The sequence below is a fragment of the Protopterus annectens genome, chromosome 2.part1, assembly GCF_019279795.1.
Source record: "Protopterus annectens isolate FY-2018-M chromosome 2.part1, PAN1.0, whole genome shotgun sequence".
Classification (NCBI taxonomy): domain Eukaryota; kingdom Metazoa; phylum Chordata; order Ceratodontiformes; family Protopteridae; genus Protopterus; species Protopterus annectens.
In genome coordinates, this window is record NC_056729.1 from 386,707,695 (window position 1) to 386,728,223 (window position 20,529).

Consider the following 20,529-nt stretch of genomic DNA (forward strand, 5'->3'; position numbering starts at 1 on the left):
ATACTTTATGGTATTATAAGCATACAAGGAAAGTACTGTTATGTAAGCAAGCTAACCATAACAGTAACCATAACACGTTCAAATGATCACTGCTGCAATAGCATTAACTATATGAGTTGTATCCAATCACCGACCAGCTTACAAAGCTTCACACATTCCACACAAACTGTTAAGACAGCTCGAGCTAAGTTGACTAAAATGACTGATTTGGGTGTCAAGCCCTTCAAAGTTTTCATGCCAACAGAGAGAGGGAGGCTAAAACCCTGAACAAGTCAAAGCTAAGAAAATAAAAACAAGGGTCTTCACCCTGGAAACAAACATAAAAAAATTAAGGGGGATAGAGGAAGGGGAGGGAGGGAGTAGCAGCTGCAGTAGTGATCATTCCATCATCCACTGTTAAATAAAGTTTACTTACACAACTGTACAATGTTCAAGCTTAGACTGACTGGGAGGAGGAGGAAGAATGACAGTTCAGTAGCACCTGGAGAATTGCCCCAGCAAAGTCTGCTCTAGACCTGAAGAAGGAATCTAGTTTACAGTGATCTGTAAAAGTATGCACACAGGACCAAGCTACTGCTTCTAAAATACTTCTAGAATTCAACCCTTTCCAAAAAGCCATAAATTAAGTCAATGCCCTAGTAGAATGAGCCATGACCGTCTCTGGAATTGCCTTGTTGTGGAGGGTATTAAAAAGGTAATAGAATAAGAAAACTTTTGGAAATAGTCTGCTTTGATGCAGTTTGTCCTTTTTTCTTACCTTCATAGCAAATTAAAAACTGATCAGAGTTCCTAAAAGATTTTGTTCTGACAATATAGCATGTGAGCTGCTTGAGGATATCCAGTGCATGGATTATCCTTTCTTCCTAGTTTTTAGGTTCTGGAAAATAGACAGGGAAATAGATAGCATGTCTCAAAGTAAATATACTATTTTAGATATAAATAAAGGATTAGCTCTTAATGATACCCTGCCTTTGTGGAAAATGAGATAAGGCTGACCCACCATAAGAGCTTACAACTCTTCCTGCAGCGGTCAGAGCTATCAATAACACTGTTTTCCATTCTAAGAATGTGAAGGCAGTCTGAGGAGCTGGTTCATTTGGAGCAAGAATTAGTTTCTCTAACACAAAATTAAGACACAAGGAGGAACTATTTTCTATGAGACTTGGTGTGGTAACATCCCTTTCAAAAACATTTTCAAGATTGACAGAAAGGGATCCATGGAAAGACATGCTGAAATTGCCAACCAATGAACCATAATGGAGGCATAAGAAAAGCCTGAAGATAGTAACTCACACAAATAATGCAGAACCAAAGAAGCACTAGCTTTGAAAGGGAGCTGGTTCCTGTCTTGGCACCTATTAAAATATATTTTCTATTTGCTAATATATGATTTCCAAGTATCAGGTTTTCCCCTTTAACACCTGCTGCATTTAATACCCAGAAAACAGTTGCCTAAAAGGCATTAATATTCTATCTTCCTGGCAGTTGTTTGGGATTGGAATGTATCAAACACCATTCATTTGTCTGGTGTGCGTAAGTCCAGTCTGTGAGGAAGCTTGTTGTAATTGCCCATCCATGGTCATAATCAAATCTAAAAAGTTGACCATTGTTAAAACATCACCTATATTAAAAGCAATACATTCTATACTGTGATTAATTTCCGTCAAAAATATCTTAACTTGATTATTACTACCTGTCCAAATAAAAAATAAATTGCCAATATATCTCCTATAAAATGAGACATATTTGAAAAAACTTAAGTTTTAATAAAATGGCTGCTTCCCACCAACAGAGCACTAAAATTGTAAAAGCTGGGGCCATCTTGGCTCCTATAATGACCCCACATTTCTTTTGTTAAAACTTCCATTGAACAGAAAAACACTGTTGGTTAACACTAATTCCAATAACAGACAAATGCTGTTAATTTTTAGTATCAAAGTCAGTGAACCAACTTAAATAGTTCCTAACATAATAACTACTTAAACTCTGATCAATTGAGGTATAAAGAGAAACAATCTTGACAGTAACAAGAAGCTTTCCTGTGCCTAAAAAAGGTACAGTTTCTCAATAAATCCAGAAAAAAACCAAGAGTCCTTCAGAAAATAATCATTGTTTTTATTTTCATTGGTTGTTTGGTGGTATCATTGTGAATATAAAGTTGAATGTTATTCATTTGTCATCTAGTGCTGATGAAGCTCTAATATTAAATGGACAAAAGAGCTAAACCTAATATAGGACTGAGTGGTTCGTTTTGAGTTTGCAGCACTTTTAGTTATTTAGTGTTTTAGTCCCTTTCCGGTGGTTCTAATAGTGGTTTATTTGTTCTTCTTTTGGCTTTTCCAGGTTAGGAGTCATCATAGCGGATCACTTGTCCGTTCATGATTGGCAGTGGAGTTTTATGGTGTTGAGTTGCCAGCCCAGCACCCAACCTTTCACAGAAGGCACACACACGCACGCACTCACACCGAGGGCCAATTTAGAGTGTCCAATCGATCTACAGCATGTCTTTGGGATGTGGGAGGAAACCAGAGCACCCGGAGTTTAGTTACTACAAATGTCAAATGCTGAAGATACTACATTACTGCACAGCCCTCAGTGACAAATGAATAATGATTGAAAAGCTCAGCTTGGATTTAGGATGTAGTTTTATTTTAACCCAATGTATAGCATAATTTTTCCTAGTAATAACTTGAAAAGTTTACCTAGCATGTTTTTTTTCCAACAAACATCTTTATTAAATTTTGACATATGATATAGGCAATCTTACATTTATATAAATGAAAAACAAACAACACAACACCACTTTAGTAGCAAACAGTATACATCACAGACACCACTGAAACAACTGTAGTTTCAAACATTATACATCAATTATAAACTATCCAGTCACTGTCAGTTAAGCATTATATGGCTCATTCAAATCCTGCCTCTTAATTTCCTGCTCTGCATATATTGTTCCCAAAATTCTCATTTTTTCCTATGTAGTTTGCTCCCTCCCTTTTCTAAAGATCCCAATTCCAGTTGTTTTACCTCTGTTACTATATTCACTACTTCTAGTAAAGTTGGTTTAGACTTCGATTTCCATTTTCTATTAATTGCTTTTTCGGCAGCCACCATAATTAGACTCAACAAGCCTTTACCATGTCTAGGCAATTCTGATTCGGTATCATAACTCAAAAAATCATCTCCCCAGTCAATCCAATCTGCTCACCCAGCATGTACGACAGAGCGGTCTACAGGGAAACCCTAATTTCTGCCAGCTCATTACACTCCTAAAAAATATGTTCCCAGCCACCTCTTTCTTGCCTGTCACACCTCCAATATTTGCTCTCCACCTGAGGAAAAATTCTTTGGAGTCTATGTGGAGTATAAGAATACCTATGCAAACACTTCCAGGAAAAGATCCTAAATCTTCTAGACTTTGTTGTATATTTGGGAGATATACATATATCCTCCCATTGTCTCATTGTAAATTGCTTATCCAGTCTCTCTTCCCAATCCTTTCTAAGCTCCCCTGATTGAGTCTTATAATTATCATGCAATATTTTTAATGCTTTACTAATTATTCCTCTTTTAATGGCAGCTTCTTTTCTAGATTCTGCTAAAAACTCTACCACTGCTGGTCTTTCATTCAGGAGCCCCCTATTTCTTTCTCATTGCCTATACTCAGATATCAATCCTTGATAGGGAAGGCAATCTGTAAGCTGCAGTCCAAATAAATTGTTGGCCTCTTCCCATTCTATTACCTTTCCCTTTCTAGTTATTTGCTCCCAATACCTTGCTTCCTTTGCCAGTTTTCTTCAACACATTCCAGCCTCCTCTTGCCTATTATCTGTACCCCTGACCACAGTCATCCCTATCGGCAAAATTTATTTTCTCCATTCTCATGACGGTTTGGTTCTTAGAATACTCCCTGCTATTTTATGAAAATAATACTCTGTATGATTTTTGTTGCTCTCCTTAAGAGTCTGCATCCAAAATCCCAATCTCTCCTTATCCCTTGAGCTTCCTCCCTGTACCAGCATCATCCCTTTCCACTTTGAATTATAGTTTTCTGCTAGTGCTATGTATAAGAGCCTTAACTGTGTTGCTCTAAAATACCCCTTCAAATTGGATAATCCTAGACTGCCTTGTTCTGCTGTAAGAATCAGCTTATCCTACTTGACCCTTGCTGTCTTTCCTTCCCAGATAAAATCCTTCAACTCTTTTTTAATTGCAATCCACAGCTTCTCCGCTGGTTGATAAAAATATGCCTGGCCTGTGTATGACTAGAGAGACTAAAAACACTTTAATGGCTTGTATCCATATCAATATAACAAAGCTTACAGTTTCCCAATTTTTGCATTATCATCTGTTTAGTCTCTTCCCACATATCATTAGCTGCACAACAGAGTAATTTCTAATCCATACACCTAAATACTTCATTTTATCGTGTCCTCATAAATATAGATATTGTTGGACCAATTCCTGTGTGGGTAGATAATTTACTGCTATTGCCTTTGTTTTAGCTTCATTAATTTTGTATCCCAAGAAGATCTGAAACTGTCTTAATATGTTCCACAACACTGTAATGCCCCTTTCTGGTTTTGTCATGTATAAAACATTATCTCCAAACAGAGCCAGCTTTTCCTGACTACCATATCTTTACATATTTATTTATCTGTACCTGAAGTTGTAAGTTTTGCTTATGTGGAGCTTTTTTCCCTGGGCCTCTACTGAAAATGGACATATATCCAGTTAGACTAGCCCGGTCAACAAATGTAAAATAAAAATAAAAATAAATAAATATCAATTATATCTTTGAATTTCTGAGTCCCTTATTTTCTTTGTCAATGGTTCTAAATATAACGCAAACAACAAAGAGGAAAGCAGACAACCCTTGCCTGGTTCCTCTACTCAAGCAGAAATTATTACAGAGGACCCCACCCACCTTAATTTGTGCCTCAGATCTCTCATATATTCTTCTAATCAACCTTATAATTGTATCAGGGAAAGCAAATGCTTCCATTGCCCTGTTCATGAAGTCCAAGTCTACTTTGTCAAATGCTTTCTCTGCATCAAGACCCACCAATAAAAGTAGTATTTTCTTACATTCTTCTTCCCCCTGGATCATCAATGATCTGTTAATATTCTTAAATGTTTGCCTCTCCTCCACAAAACCACACTGATCCACATCTATCAATTTTGGAATCACTTTTGCCATTCTTTTAGCCATTATAGACACAAACACTTTATAATCATAGTTTAGCATTTAAATGGACCTGTATGAAGTTGGATCCGATGGATCTTTACCCTCTTTAGGTATTACCGTTACCACTGCCTTCTTCCAGGATGCTGGTACTTCTCCTCCTCTTAAAATACTGTTTAACAAAACCATCCAGATCTTTATTAGTTTTTTTCCCTCCTAACTTCCAAACTTCCACAGGAATACCATCTATGCTTGGGGACTTTCCTGTACATTGGTTATACATAGCCATTTTTATCTCATCTCTTCCTATCCTAACTATTAGTAATTGAACCTCATCTACCTCTAGCCTTGGCATATTTAATTCTTCCATAAATATTTCCATCTGTACCTTTTCTTGATTTCCATATTTCTCTACTTTATAAAAACTTTCTTAAAATTTAAAAAAATATTTCTAATACTTCTACAGGGTCTCTTGTTATCTTCCTTGTTATAGGCTTCCTAAGCTTGGTGACAGCCCTTTCCACTTTATGTTGCCTGAATAGTTGTGCTAAAAGTTTTTGTGCTCTAGAATTATTATCAAAAATGGTTGCTTAACAGCAACCTTTCTAAACTCATGCATATTATTGAGGTAATCCCTTATTTTCTGTTTAGCATTCTGCAGTTGTTCCTTTTCTTGTTCTGAGAGATTTCCCCTATTTTGTAATACTTTAACATGTGTCAATCCCTCTAAATAATTATTGCTACTGTTTAACCATATCTCCCTTTTTTTATTTCCACCCTAGTTTTAAACTCCACTTTAATTTTATCCCACTCCCTAGCTATGTTTTCAGAAGAAAATTCTATCTTCTCTAGTAGCTCCTGAATTAATTCCAAAACCCATTTGTTGAATTCCTCTCTTTTCAGCCAACAGGTGGGAAAGCACCAGTGTCTCATTTTTATTTCAGTACCTTGCATTTTTATTTTAGTTATTATTGACACGATTGGAAATAGTTATTGGGTATGTTTCAAGATCTTCAGTTAACTGCACATGTTCCTGTGAGATATAAAATCTACCTAGCCTAGCCCAATTTTTGTATCTCCGTGAGTAATATGTAAATTCACTCTGAACTCCTAGTACTGAATTCCCATCTATCATGCCAAACATTTTTATAAATTTCTTCAAAAACCTACCCTCCTTTGTTATATTTTCCCTTCTAGGCCCCCAGACATAACTTCACTGTTGCAAACCAAATTCTCTACCTATAAGTAATATTCCTTGCAGAAAGCTGTTTATTTCTCCCAGAATTTTCTTAAGCTCCATTATAGCAGTTTTAGGGGGGGATGTAAATGCATGCCAGTGTAATCCCCCTTCCTAGCCAGTAGCCCCTTAGTACTATGTATCTTCCATTATTATCTTTTGTTTTTTCCCTCTTCTATCACTATTGGAGCTCCTCTTGCAATTAATATAAGTACTTCTCTTTTCCTTTGCCCCAGATATTCCACTGAATAACTATCCTGAAAGCCTTTCTTTATTAAATTAACATGTTCAGTTCTTTCCAGGTGTGTCTCCTGTAGTATTGCTATTTGCACTTTTTAATATAGTTCACTACTCTTTTTTTATGTTTATCTGTAAGACCATTCAGACTGAAAGACATTACAGAAAGCATTGTTTTCTTATACATTTATTATTATCACCTTTTATGTATAACTGCTTTTTTGTTAAATGTCTAGTTCCAACTTTTATGTTACGTGTATATACTGTTCAGCAGGTTAGCCTTTTATACAGTTGTTTCTTGTCATATCAACGTGCACCTATGCCACATCTTACATAACTTTTTGTTTTTTTTGAAAATCCTCAAACAGAACAAACAACCCTCCCCCAAAACCTTCCTAAAATCTACTAACTTAATAATAACACACAAAACTATGTACATCTTCAAATATTGACGTTTTTTCTTCCTAATAAAAACATAAGTTCTAAGTTGATAGCTGCAGACAGGCTAACGTTAGCCAAAAAGAAAGGTTAGTCATGCTAAGATACAAGGTACAGTCTGTGCTACTAGCAAGTGCTATTGGATTCTGTATGTCTTTATAGCTCTCCCAGTTGAGAAAACACTTGAATATTTCAGTAAGCACTTTCCTCCAAGCCATTTCTCTTTATCTAATTGTCTTCTAGTGACATGTAAACCAGACACAAAACTGCTAAGATTACCTTGTTTATCAGGAAAAAAAGCCTTACAATATTCAATATTCTTTTTCATTTGCATACTCTGTAATAAACTGGTTACTGGATAACACCTAGGTGTTTAACCCAGTCATTTCCCTATACAAGCATGGGAAAAAGCACACTGATATTTCTTTTCTCATACTCTCTTAACTAGACCATCACCCCATTTCCTCCCCTTCTCATTTTTTCATTGCAATGCCTACATCTCTTAAAACCGAACAAAGAAAAAGAGAGAAGGGTGAAAAATAAAAAAAAAACAAAAGCACCTGTTTATATTAATATCCCCACTGCATTTTAAACTGAGAAAACATTACTTCAAGTCTAATTAGTTTTGCATTATTTTTAAAGCTGTCACACCTGGGAAAATCCCTGATTGTTTTAAGAGAATATTATGTACTAGCCAATTTCTCTGTTCTTCTTTTTCTTTTCGGTCAGCCAATCCCCTTTCACCAGACTGTCTCCAGTTTCTCTTTATCAGATTGTCTCCATAGAGATATGAAGACCAGTTGCAGAAATTCTACTCACTATACATACATACACTTGCTAGAAAAAAAGCTTCATATTATTCATTATTCTTTTTCATTTACTTGTTCTCTCTTACAACAAAGGACCTTAATCAGTCATTTTCCCATGCAAGAATGAAAGAAGCACATTAATTTGAACTTTGTCATGCCTTTTTAACCAGGCTCCCCCTTCCATTTTTGTTATTTTGATAATTGCATTGCCTATATTTCTCAAAACTGTATAAAAAGAAAAAGAAAAGAGAGGAGAAAAAGAAAAACATATGTTTACAATTCCCATTACAATTAAAAAATAGCATGCAAAGGAAAACATGCCCCACAAATACAGTACTATTAAGAAAAAAGTGGTTTCTTTACTTACAGTTAGCATTCTCCCCTCTCTTCCCCTCCCACAGCATTTTTCCAAACATTAATGACATATCAGTAAAAACTAAATGAAAACTTTAGCCAAGCTAGAACTTCCACTGAGTGACCTCTCAAACCTCTTGTATCAGAGGAATATGGGATATATGCAAATTACTCTTATGAACATCAGGTGTTTCAGCTACATGGTGATTCTGAATGCCGATGACTTATTTCTTTTTAAGTCATTTCAATGGACAATTTTAGGACAATAAAGCCAAACCCCACTAGCTGTAGTTATATGACATGAAGTAGGACATATACTTAAGAGTCCCCACACATCAAACAAATTTTGAAAAAGTCCAATATTTCCAGATTTTCTTGTTCTGTCATATTTCATAAATATAATTATTGTACTGTAATCCCACATTAAGTTACTGATTTTATTACTGTTCTTCTCCATCACCCAAATCCTGTCTCTGTTTCATTTCCAACATACTCTCGATTCTTCTAGTCTCCCTTCCTTCTCTCCAACATTTTCTGTTGAAATACTGGAAAAGGTTTCATAGGTACAGTCTCTCTGTGATCTTTATTACCAGAAGAACAAGAAGCAGAATCTCCTTCTGCTTTACAGCTCAGTTTTGTTGTACAAACTTTTGCATTTCCTCCTTAGCATGCATTTCATCAAAAAAATAATTTTGTCCCTCCAGGGAAGAATACCTTGAAGACAGCTGGATACAGCAGTTTGAATCTCACACCTGTGTCCTGACATTTTCTGAATAGTGGAATGAATTTACTTCTCTTCTGCCTGGTGTACGAGTAATCATTCTCCACAAACATTCTACTGTCTCCCACTTTTAATATTTTGTCCTTCTTCCATAGTTTTGTTAGAATCATCTGCTTCTGCTGGTAGGATTGCATCCTTACTATTACAGGTCTAGGCTGCTTTCTTATGGCTAGATTTGGAGCATAAGCATGATGTACCCATTCAACTAACAGTTCCTTCTGTGAAATATCAGTCCACTTGCTTATTTGTGCTTTCCTAAAATTAATGCAGTATGTTACTTCCAGCTTCTCTGGTATAGCTGAAAATCTCAGGTTTTCCCTACTGTCCTCTAATTCTATTATTCTTTGAAACATCTCTTCCTGAGCAGTCTCATATTCAGCCAGCCTTTTCTTCATTTCGACCTCTGATTTTTGCAGCTTTATCATCTCATCTGAATATCTGTTTACAGCTTCTTCCATTTGTTCTGGCCTTTTGTTGTTTGTGTTGATATGCTCTTAACAGTGTTTTGTTTATTTTAACTGGGTCTGTATGCAGTTGTGTTATATCTTCCTGTAGGTTACTGGACACCATGTCTGAAGGTTGCATTACTTTTTGCTGAATAGCTGGAGAACTCTCCCCAGTCAGTGTTTCTTCCTCACTTTTTGTAGCTGATTTTTTCTAGGTCTTCTATGTTTCTTTATTCCCGGCATCCAGGCAGAGTACTTACTAGCCAGTTACTGAAATGTACCCATTAACACAAGTCTACTGGCCTTCTCTGCTCAGTTTCTGTTTTCACACTGGGAGAGCTAGAAACAAGTCGTTACTCAGTGTGCAGCCATCTTGGAAGTCTAGTTTACCTAGCATAGTAATGCCATTACCTAACAAACACACGTTGTAACGCCAGCTAAAGATACCGCTGACTGAGAATGCCAAATGCCTGAAGTAAAACATCTAAATAAATTGCTAAAAACAAGTACAACTGTATTTATCCTTAAGATATGAGAAAACTATTTTCTAAATAGATGCAGAATTTTTATTTTTATTTTCTGCGGAATATTATTCCATCAAGCTGACACAGTTTTGGAAAAGGCTTTATTTATAGGTTCACAGGTGTTTACTAGGCTAACGATCACAACAGCCTTTTAAAGCCTAGCCATGCAGCACAAATCTCTGACAAGTTCTGGTACCCTTGATAAGTGTAAGCAGGGGCTTGGGAGGTGAAACATTTACAAGCAGGGGCCTAGAAGATGAGCCATTTACAGGCTGCCTGTGTCCATTAGAAACACAAGTGCCAAGCCAGAGATGAATTTCCTGTTCCTCATCCAATTGTCCAAGTTACACTTGAATTGGGTTAGGAAGGAACTCTATGTCACATGGATGGGGAGGCTGTTCCAGAGAAGAGGCAGTCTCTGGGATACATAACTGTCTCTCCAGCAGGTCCTATTTATATCAAAGGCAAGGTTTATCCCCTTTTTACTAGGGTATATTTTGGTATGTGAAGCTGGATGCCCTCTTGCCCTCTTAGGGAACAAGCTGTTTCTAATTTGAGATTTTTTAGTGGGGGTAATAGTTTTCACTGTATAGCTGAAAGGTTATTAAGTTAATCAGAAACATTGCTATGGCAGTTACAGGCAGCCGAGTTGTTTTGTTGAAAGCACTACAATGTATATTCCATATTGCATGCTAAGTGAATAAACCTCACAACTTAGTGTTTGTTGCCTGTAATACAGATGTGGTTTTCAGTGACAGAAAAGCAATAATAGTGCATATTGTAGTATATTAGTGGTATACCTTGTCTATCTTTGGTAGCTAGTACATAACCTGTTTAATAAGAGAATCTAACCAGAGTTAAAACGTCTTTGGTTGAATATTCATAATGTGGAGGGAAGGAAAGAAATGATCTAGCACTATTCCTAGATAACTTTGCTGTATTTTGAAAGTTACAGTGTTTGTTGGATCTTTGAATGCCAATATTTCTTTTGATGGTAGCCTTTGTGATGTACCTAGATATAACACATTACATTTTGAGTGTCGCTAGTTAAACTGTTATTTCTAAGTCAGTTCCAGAGAGAGAAGACGTCACTGTTTGAAGTTCTCCCTATTTTATATGTTCATAGATGTACAGGTTTTCAGTATTAGATCATTTGATTGAAAAACTATGTTACATATCTTCATGAATTTCAAAACAAACATTGTGATTACACTGCTTCCAATATCAACATGAAGACTTACAAACTTGTCTTCTGTATTTATCTGAATGAGGAATGGGTTACAGTTTTTTTTTTTCAGATTCAGGCTGTGTACACAATTTCAAGGACGTGTTCACTTCACTTTGCAATTTCTTCCATAGCCAAAGCACTGTATAAGTGGGCAGTACAAATGTTTTATCTGCTCTCCCTAACACTCAATTGACTCAAAACTGACTAACAGCTCAAGCACTGGAAGGGCTGAGTATGAATGAGGGGGAGTGAGTGGAAGAATGTCGGTTTGCCTATCCTGTGGAGGGAGATGTGACCCTGTGGCTGTTTTAACAAATGCAAGAAGAGGCTTTAAGGTGATCCAGCTGTAACCAGAGATGTAGGGTTGCCATACCATGCTGGTGATGGTAGCCCTAATTACTAAATGGATGGGACCATTCACATGTGAAAGAGAGCACAGTAGGTCCTCACAGAGATGTAGTCACTAATATTAACCACCAAGTGGGAGGTTAGGTCTTAATCAGGAAAATCTCCTGGTGGCTTCCTGAAAGATAATATCTGTGACTGGCTCTTACCTATAGAAAATGAATGTGCTGCTTAATCATAGAGTGCTGATGGAAACTGACTGTTAGCTTATGCTGCTCCTTTGCTGGGCAGATAAATTCCCTTTGAGGAAAAAAACATCCACATTAAAAAAAATACTCACTGAACTGTCCTATTTAGAAAAGTTATTTTTAAGCTATTTTTTTTGTTTTGTTTTAAAAGACTTTCTCGAGATCTAAAAGTACTTTAAATGGGAGTGAACATTTTTCCTGTCAGTTTAAAGTAACTGGAAACCATTTTTTCTGTGGAAAAAAATATGTTTATTTTACTTTTGAGGGCTGACAAAGTGGTTTAAAGTGCTTTTTACTGTGTTATTTTGTGCAAAACTGACTTAAAAACTTTAAAATTTTATCACCGCCTGCTGCTTGTTTTCCCAAGGAAAGGCAGCATTTTCAGGTTAACCAAGGAACAAACTACCAGTCTCATGGTCAGTCCTTCTTTCAGCCACAAAAAGAAAAAGTTAAGCAAACTGCCTTTGCCACCACAGCAGGCTAGCAATTTGCTTCAGCTGCAGGTTGGTGACTCTGCTGTGGCAATGGCTTTCTCTTCAGGCCACTTATCTTTTACCCCAGATCCCTCTGGTGTAGCACCTACAGACTCTATGAACTGGGTATTAGCCACATCCTCTGTGGCTGTTGGGGTCACTTCAGTGGGCAAGGGAGAGATACTATTGTCAGCCCTGGGAGAAGGAACAGACAGGTCAAATAATGATGAGCCTGTCTCTGGGGAAGCTGCTACTGCCATTAATAATACTGTTAGCCCCATTTTCCTGTCAAAAAGAAACAGAAAACTAAACATATATCCACTTCTCCTCAAATTTCCTTAGACTGGAGTAGTCTACTGGGACTTGCTCAGGGATTATTTCAGGCTATTGATCCCTCTTATAAGGTGGATTCTGGTAAAAGAAAGAAGGATACCCCTTTTCCTGAAGAGATGTAAGACTAAGGGCGGCGCAGTGGTGCAGCGGTTAATGCTGTCACCTCACGGCAAGAGGTTCTCCGGTTTGATTCTCGGCTGGGGTGCCTTCTATGTGGAGTTTGCATGTTCTCCCTGTGTTCGCGTGGGTTTCCTCCGGGTACTCTGGTTTCCTCCCACATTCTAAAAACATGCTTCTGGAGCATTTCTCCCCAGGCCTCTGCTGAAAACAGGATCTGTGGAACCTAGTTGGACTTTCCTGGCCAACAAATGTTAAATAAAAAAAATAAATAAAAACTATAAATCTGGACAGGAAGACAAAAAGACAGATACAGGGTCTTCTCAGTTTTCAAGGAGAGCTCAATTTCTGATTCTTCCTGTGGAGGTTTCTCTTTCCCTGGGACTATCTCCAGAATGAGCTAGTGTTTTCAGTGGGAGAACACCAAGGTTTCTCAGTTCCTCAGAAAATGTTGTTAGACTTCCCAGAACTTTCACCCACTCTTCCCATTGTATCAACTCTGGGGGATATTCTCTGACTGCAATTTTCTTGAAAGTCAGCCTGCTGCCCCTAAAAAAACAAACAAACAAAAAAAAAAAGACAATGTACACTGTATAACGTTCCACAATCTTTTAAGTTTTTACACATTTTTCCCATACCTGATCCTAACATGAATTTAAACAAGGAGATATTGAAGAGTATGGCAGTCTTTATACTTTACAGTTATGACTAATTTAATAACTGAGAGGGAGGCAGCATTAAACTTAGCTATGTTTCATGATTACAGATCCAGATAATTTTTTATAACATATAACATACTCATAGTTTAAGTGGCATCAGTATGATTTCATGTAATGCAGCTGTCTTATTCTTGTCTAGGGCAAACTTGTTACACAGTTAGCACAAGATTATAAGTATGATTTGGAAATGAACACCACAGTGCATTACGCAAAACAGCATGATGAGTAACAGTTCATGGGTTACAGCAGATGCAGATACATAGCGGCTTAACTGCATAAAATTACACACTTGGGACTGAACTAGTAAAGATTTGAATGTTACAAAATATAGGGGATCTATGAATACGTCACCGAACATAACCTGCTTATTATGTGCTCAAGACATGGATGCGAAGAAATTCACCTCAAGAGCAATGCTCTTGGCATCCATGTCATGACCATGAGAGTGATGCTCGAGACATAATAAAGGGTTATGATTAGAGTCAGAGACCCAATCATGACACTTTGTAGCAAATGGAGCTTTATCTGCTCCATGTACTACTTCTTCTTCTTCTTTCGGCTTTTTCCCAGTTAGGGGTCGCCACAGCGGATCATCTATCCACTCATGATTGGCAGTGGAGTTTTACGGTGTCGAGTTGCCAGCCCGGCGCCCAACCTTCCACACTAGTTACAAGAAAAAAACACTAAGTGTTTTGCAGGCTTTCAAAGCCACAAAGCACTTCACAAGCACTGTCAGAAAGGCAGTAATGCATTGTCTAATGTTGTCTGGCACACATTACCTGCACAGACAGAAGGCAGAAACAAATTTGTTTTTTACTCTGCCGCTGTCATTTCTTGGTCAGTACTAGCAGATTTAAGTGCTTAGCACAACAGCCAATCTTAACAAGGAGGAAGTGGGTGCTTAACATTTATTAAGATCAGGTCTCAAGCTACAGAAGTGTCTTTTTCCAGATATTGTGGCATAATCACCATGCTCCATAAACTACAAATAAATTATTGATATTCTGAGTGAAATTGAGCCCAGCTAAAAATGAAATAACATTTAATTTAGTAATTTCATATATCTGTATATGAAATAAGAATAAGACATTTAAAAATAGTAGTAAAAGATGTAATATGAAGCACTTGCCATCATTTGCTGATATCCACGAATGTCTGTTTATCAGAATCATTATACAAAAGTCAAAGCTGTGACTTATAGTTCCTGTAGTACAGGGTTGGATTCCCTCCTCCCTCATTTTCTTATTCTGTGACTTTGAGCCAGTCACTTAACTAGACAGTGCTTGGAGACAAAATTAAATTTGGGCTAAGCTGCTCCATGGTCCCTTGGACTACAAGCCTAGTGACTACCTGCAAACCTAGATACAAAATAATTAAATGTATGCACTTGTATTTAGATATTGCTATAAGGTACAATACAGCTATGTTAGGCATATATATTCTTAAACAACGAAAAGTGACTCAGAGGGCGACACAATAAAGCCCCAGCAGACGGCTGAAATCCGATCCAAACAAATTTATTGAGTATCCACACTTATTATTTTTTAATCAGTTGCTTTTTAACTAAATATTTATATTTTTTATCCAAGTTTGGATGTCATTGTCTTTTAAATTAGGTAGTAAGGCATTTATTTATTCTTTCACTTGGTATGTTTTTCATTATTGTTTGTATAACATTTCCTTGAAAAGTCACAAGATGGAGCTAGAGTATAATAAATTGTAGAGTGTAGATTCTTCAGCATTTAGTAAGAGGTTTTAACTGATTCATTTTTTAACATTGATACTTAATGAAGAATAATTTTTTTAATGAATTTTTTATGCATTATATTTATTCATTTTTTAATTTGGTTAGTGCTTAATATAATGTGTTTTTTACTAGTTTTTTAAGAAACGTTTTTTAATGAGATGATTAATTATTTAATTGATCACCTATCTTAATTGGTGAAGGTATTTAAGCTTTTTAAGATCATCATCCCACATCTGATGAAGTTGCTAAAACGAAAATGTTTACTTGTCTTGACGTTTATGTTGTGTGAATACTCAAATTTGTTTGGAGTGGATTTCAGCCATCTGCTGGGGCTTTATTGTGTCGCCCTCTGAGTCACTTTTCGTTGTTTAGTGGTGGTTTTGGTGACTCTGTGGACTATTTTTCTTGTTTACATATTTATTCTTAACTGATACAAGAAAAACTTTACATTAACTACTATACATAATTCTTGAAGTTTAGGTAACTTTTTGAATTTCTAATATGAGTGTTCTGTGGTTAGTCCGAAGGTGACTATATTAATTGGCTACAGAGATGAGCTAATGATGGGTCATCATAAAGATGAAGTGTATTATAAATACTGAATTAAAGTTTGACAATATTGAATGTATTTTTTCACATATAGGTAGATTTTATGATTCACAGAAATATAGAGTTAGTTGAATAATTTCGATTTAACTGAGTATAGATTCTTGTCAGGTGATAAGCACCTAAGGGGAAAAAGGGGAAGGGGAAGAGAAGATGTAAAAATGGTTTAGAAATATATTTATTTCTTGGAAATACTTATAGAAATAAAATATCACAGTAATAAAAATCTGATTAACATAATAAAACACATTATTTGCAATGTATATAATATTTTAATACTAAAATTTATCTATATGATTTTGTATATACCTACGTGTAAATATATGTGCTTATATGCAACTAGATTAAATACAGCACTCTTTATAAATAGGTCTGAAGTACTATTATTAATAAAGAAGGGAGAATGTAGATAACAGACAGGTGAAATACACAATGGAACAAATTATTTATTTAACCTGCATTCCCTTCTTTGTCTTTTTTTCATAATCTCTTCTCTTCATATATTTATATATATTTGATGGTGTTTATATGTGCATATATATGTGTGCGTATATGTATTATTTTTTTCTGTCTGTAATAAGATAAATCTAAATACTTACTAGCAAAAATGTAAAGAACAAAATGAAAAACATACCAAGAAGATACAGAAAGAGGGTGAAGAAGGATCTGATATTAATATCACTCTCAATAACAGCTTTAAATCATGAAAGTAGAGTTGATCTGCACAGTGCAAACTTATTATTCAGCTTTTGTAAGTTATATCTTGCCTTTATGTTTGAAATTGAAAATTGCGTTTGTTTAATAATGATTTAATATAAAGAGGAATGCTATTTTTGTTTTACAAAAATGAAGGGGCAGCTATATATATGCTCTTTATGACAAACTGCTGAATATTTCCTTTAGAGATTACTGAACATGGTATAATGCCAGTTGTTTGGGGTAAGATTAATCAGTTTAGTTATCTAAATTTGACTAAAAAATAGTTTCCATGGGTTGATGGGTATGTTATGCTTTTAATAAGTATTCTGAGCCTATTTCACTTTATTTTTGGTTAGATGTTTATGTAAGAATATATTTTTTAATACAGAGAAATTGCAAATTCACACTGAGTAGTATTAATGAAAAAAAATTACATATAAATTAAATGATTTAGTCAACATATCATTTCTACAGAATATAAAGACTAATACACGAAAAATAGTACATTAAACATGTATATTAAACATTATCTTCCTTAATATTAATGACATCAACAGTAGCAATAAAGGAAATTCATTATTTAAATTTCTAAATTTAAAAATAAATATAATATTTCTTCAAGAGACTCATCTACTTGAAAAGGATATTACCTATCTGAAAAATAAAAAAGTAGATTGCATCAGTAGCATGATCTTTTATAGAAAATGAAGAGGAACAGCAATTGTATGTAAGAAATCAGTAATCATGCTAAAAGCCCTGTGTAGTATGACGGTAATGGAATGTTGTCTTTGTTAACAGATACAATGGGAGGATACTCACAGTAGCAAACATGTATTGTTTCCATTAGTTAAAGCTAAAATAGTGAGGAATTTTTTTAAGATATGCCACCCAAGATGAAAGACAGTTTAATACTGGATGTTTACTGATACAATGCATCTTAGAATAAAGTGATACAAATACCCATAGAATATCTGCTGCAAAGTGCTTAGAAAAGGGTCTATATTAGATCACCGAACTTTCAAAATTTTGAGTGTTCTAATATCGACCCGTTTTCAGCTAATGCTGCAAATATCGAAGAAACAGAAAACTGAATTTTTTCCTAAGGAAAGAATTCGGTTGTCCGTTTCTGTTGCTTCAGTATTCTCAGCGCTGTGGTGGAAAGTTACGGGTCAGATTCAGGTAAGTGTGCGATTGTGTGGATGTGAGGGTTAGGGTGGGTTAGGTGAGTTTAGGGTTAGGGTGCGGGTCAGGTAAGTGTGCAATTGTGTGGACGTGAGGTTTAGGGCGGGGTAGGTGAGTTAGGGTTAGAGCGCGGGTGAGGTGACTGTGCGATAGTGACGGACCTTAGGGTTAGGGTTTGGGTTAAGGTAAGTGGATAGTTAGTGGTGTATGTATAGTTTAGTGTAGGGTTAGGTGTAAGAGTTTAGGTGTATGTGTGTGGATTGCTGTTTGTTTGGTGTGCTTGTGTTGTGTGCATGTGTTTTGGAACAGCAAATTGTTTCCCTAGGAAAAAAATTGCTGTTCTGTATGTTCGTTGTTTTAAATTTTTGATTAATAGGGTTCGATAGTAGAACGCTCGAAATTTTGAAAGTTTGGTGTTCTAATACAGACCCTTAGAAAATATACAAAATACAGTGTTGTAGTCTAAAGGGTATTCCTTATTTTATATTCATTACTCATAAACATTTAACTACCAAACTAGAATAGATTGACTGCATGTTTCACCTGACCTCCAAAATAAGCTAGATAAAGTAGCTGTGCCTTGCCATTTGTCTGATCACAATGTTATTTGTCAAAACCTTACAACTAATGAATAGATTTTCTCTAAATTTACTAGAATCCCTGTATACCTAACCAGTCAACTTGATTTTAAAGTCTGGCTGTAAAATGAAATTAATAAGTACATGAAATTAAATAATACTAGCCAAGATAATGACACCATATTTGGGACTACTTAAAAGTCTGTTAGTATCATAATTAAAAAAAAGGTATAATGAGAAAATTAAAAAAGGAGATGAAGAGATTAAAACATTACAATAAATGTTTCATTCCGAGAAACTTAAACTTCAGGAAGGCAACAGGAAAAGTTTAAAAATCATAAAACAAATAAAAACTATTACCTGTCCATTTTAACATAGAAAATTAAAATGACATTAGAGAAAATTAAGCTTCACTCATATGACACAACAACGGTTTGCACATGCTGGAAAGTAGATCAAAACTGATGAGTAAAGCAAATTAAGTTCAAGATATTATAGATCCAAACTGAGGTGTAAGATCTTCAAATATAGAAACTAGTCTGCAAGCATTTAATGCTTACTATGAAAACATAACTAGAGTTGAAATTGAAAAAAAAATTAACAGGCACCTTGTTAAGGAATAATAATACAAGAAAGGTTAGTGGTGAAAGGATTATTCATTTAATTAAATATATTACACTATCTGAAATTAATGAAAACATGAAAATATTAAAAGTAGCAAAACATCTGATTTAGATGTAATTATTTCAGACATATATGAGTTGCTACCAAGTAATAAATCAACCATCATTAGCCTGGATACAGAAAAGGCATATGATACTGTGAATTGGCCATAGCTATTTAAAGTCTCATAATATTATGGGTTCCCAGAGAGTTTTATATTATTATTAAAAAGTATGTATAAAAATTCTAATAATTTTTATTAAGACTGGGTCCCTACTTTTGAAAGGTGTTAAGGTTAATAAGAGAACAAAACAAAGCTGCCATATCTATTCTTAATGTTTGCTTTGGTAATAGAACTGTTTGTAGTTTACATTAAAACTAATAGCTTAATAGAAATATAAAGTTCAATGGACCACAGCAGTATAAGATTCATTATATGCCAATGATATTTTAGTAACCCTAAGTTTTACAAACGAGTCACATGAAGAAGTTTATAATTTAAATATGAGAAAGTCAAAAAAGCAAGCTTTAACAATAACAAGACAGAAATCTTAGCAATACACCAAAGTGTTGGTAATGAAACATTAAGAAGATACAAGTGGACACCCTTAAGGTCGAAAAATATCAAATATCTGGGGAAACTTTTATTTGGCTATATAAATTTGATTATTAAAGAGAATTATAATGCCACAGTAGGAAAACTGAAGTGTTGATAAACAAATGCAATAAATTCTTCATCGCTTTTGAAGACAGATTAATGCTAATAAAATAATTTTACTGCCAAAAATATTATACTTTATCCAATCAACCGGTCTAATTCCTGGCAGTGATATATTAAACAATATTAATAAACTACTTATAAGTTCCTTTTGGTGTCCAACAAAACCTAGACCAGCCTTTATAAACCATACAAGACCTTAGACTAAAAGGGATATAACATTTCCAAGCATAGAAACATGTGCTACTGCATCAAACTTCAAAACTATCTTATATTGCTTGGATAATCAATATGAAGCAATAAGGAAAGATATCCAGGTTATTATCTGTAATAACTCTGAACTAAAAGTCAAACAGCTTTTCATTGGATATTATAAATAAAATAGGAGGTGTCAAAAACTATTTTAAAGGTTCTCAAAACAATCTAAGCAATTTAAAAATGTTTGGAACTTATATAAATAAAAATCCTACCATTAAGAAATTAGAAGTTATGTACTCACCATAACGTTCCATCTGAGTAGGTGTATTCATTTGTCTGCAACCTGTGGGTTATGGATCCGATATCGGATCCGAACCGGCATGGTTTTCCAGCTATGGATCCAAGCTCTCAGCTCCTCCCCTCACCCATAATGCCCTGCTCTACCCTCATGACCTCAGATCGAGTTTGCCAAAGCAACAACACCCTGAAAAGGGTAACATAGAATATGCAGGAAACTGAAAGGCCAGGGGGATAGGAGGGCGGGATGGTTGCAGACAAATGAATACACCTACTCAGATGGAACGTTATGGTGAGTACATAACTTCTAAATCTGAAGTAGGATATTCATTTGTCTGCAACCTGTGGGACAGAGTCCCCAGCT

At 35.4% G+C, this 20,529-nt stretch overlaps 1 protein-coding gene across 1 annotated transcript in view; it reads right to left on the minus strand.

The window, feature by feature from the left end:
• Positions 1–20,529, minus strand: part of CPE (carboxypeptidase E) — a 971,990-nt gene that overhangs the window by 311,633 nt on the left and 639,828 nt on the right. The gene's annotated exons all lie outside the window — the stretch shown is intronic.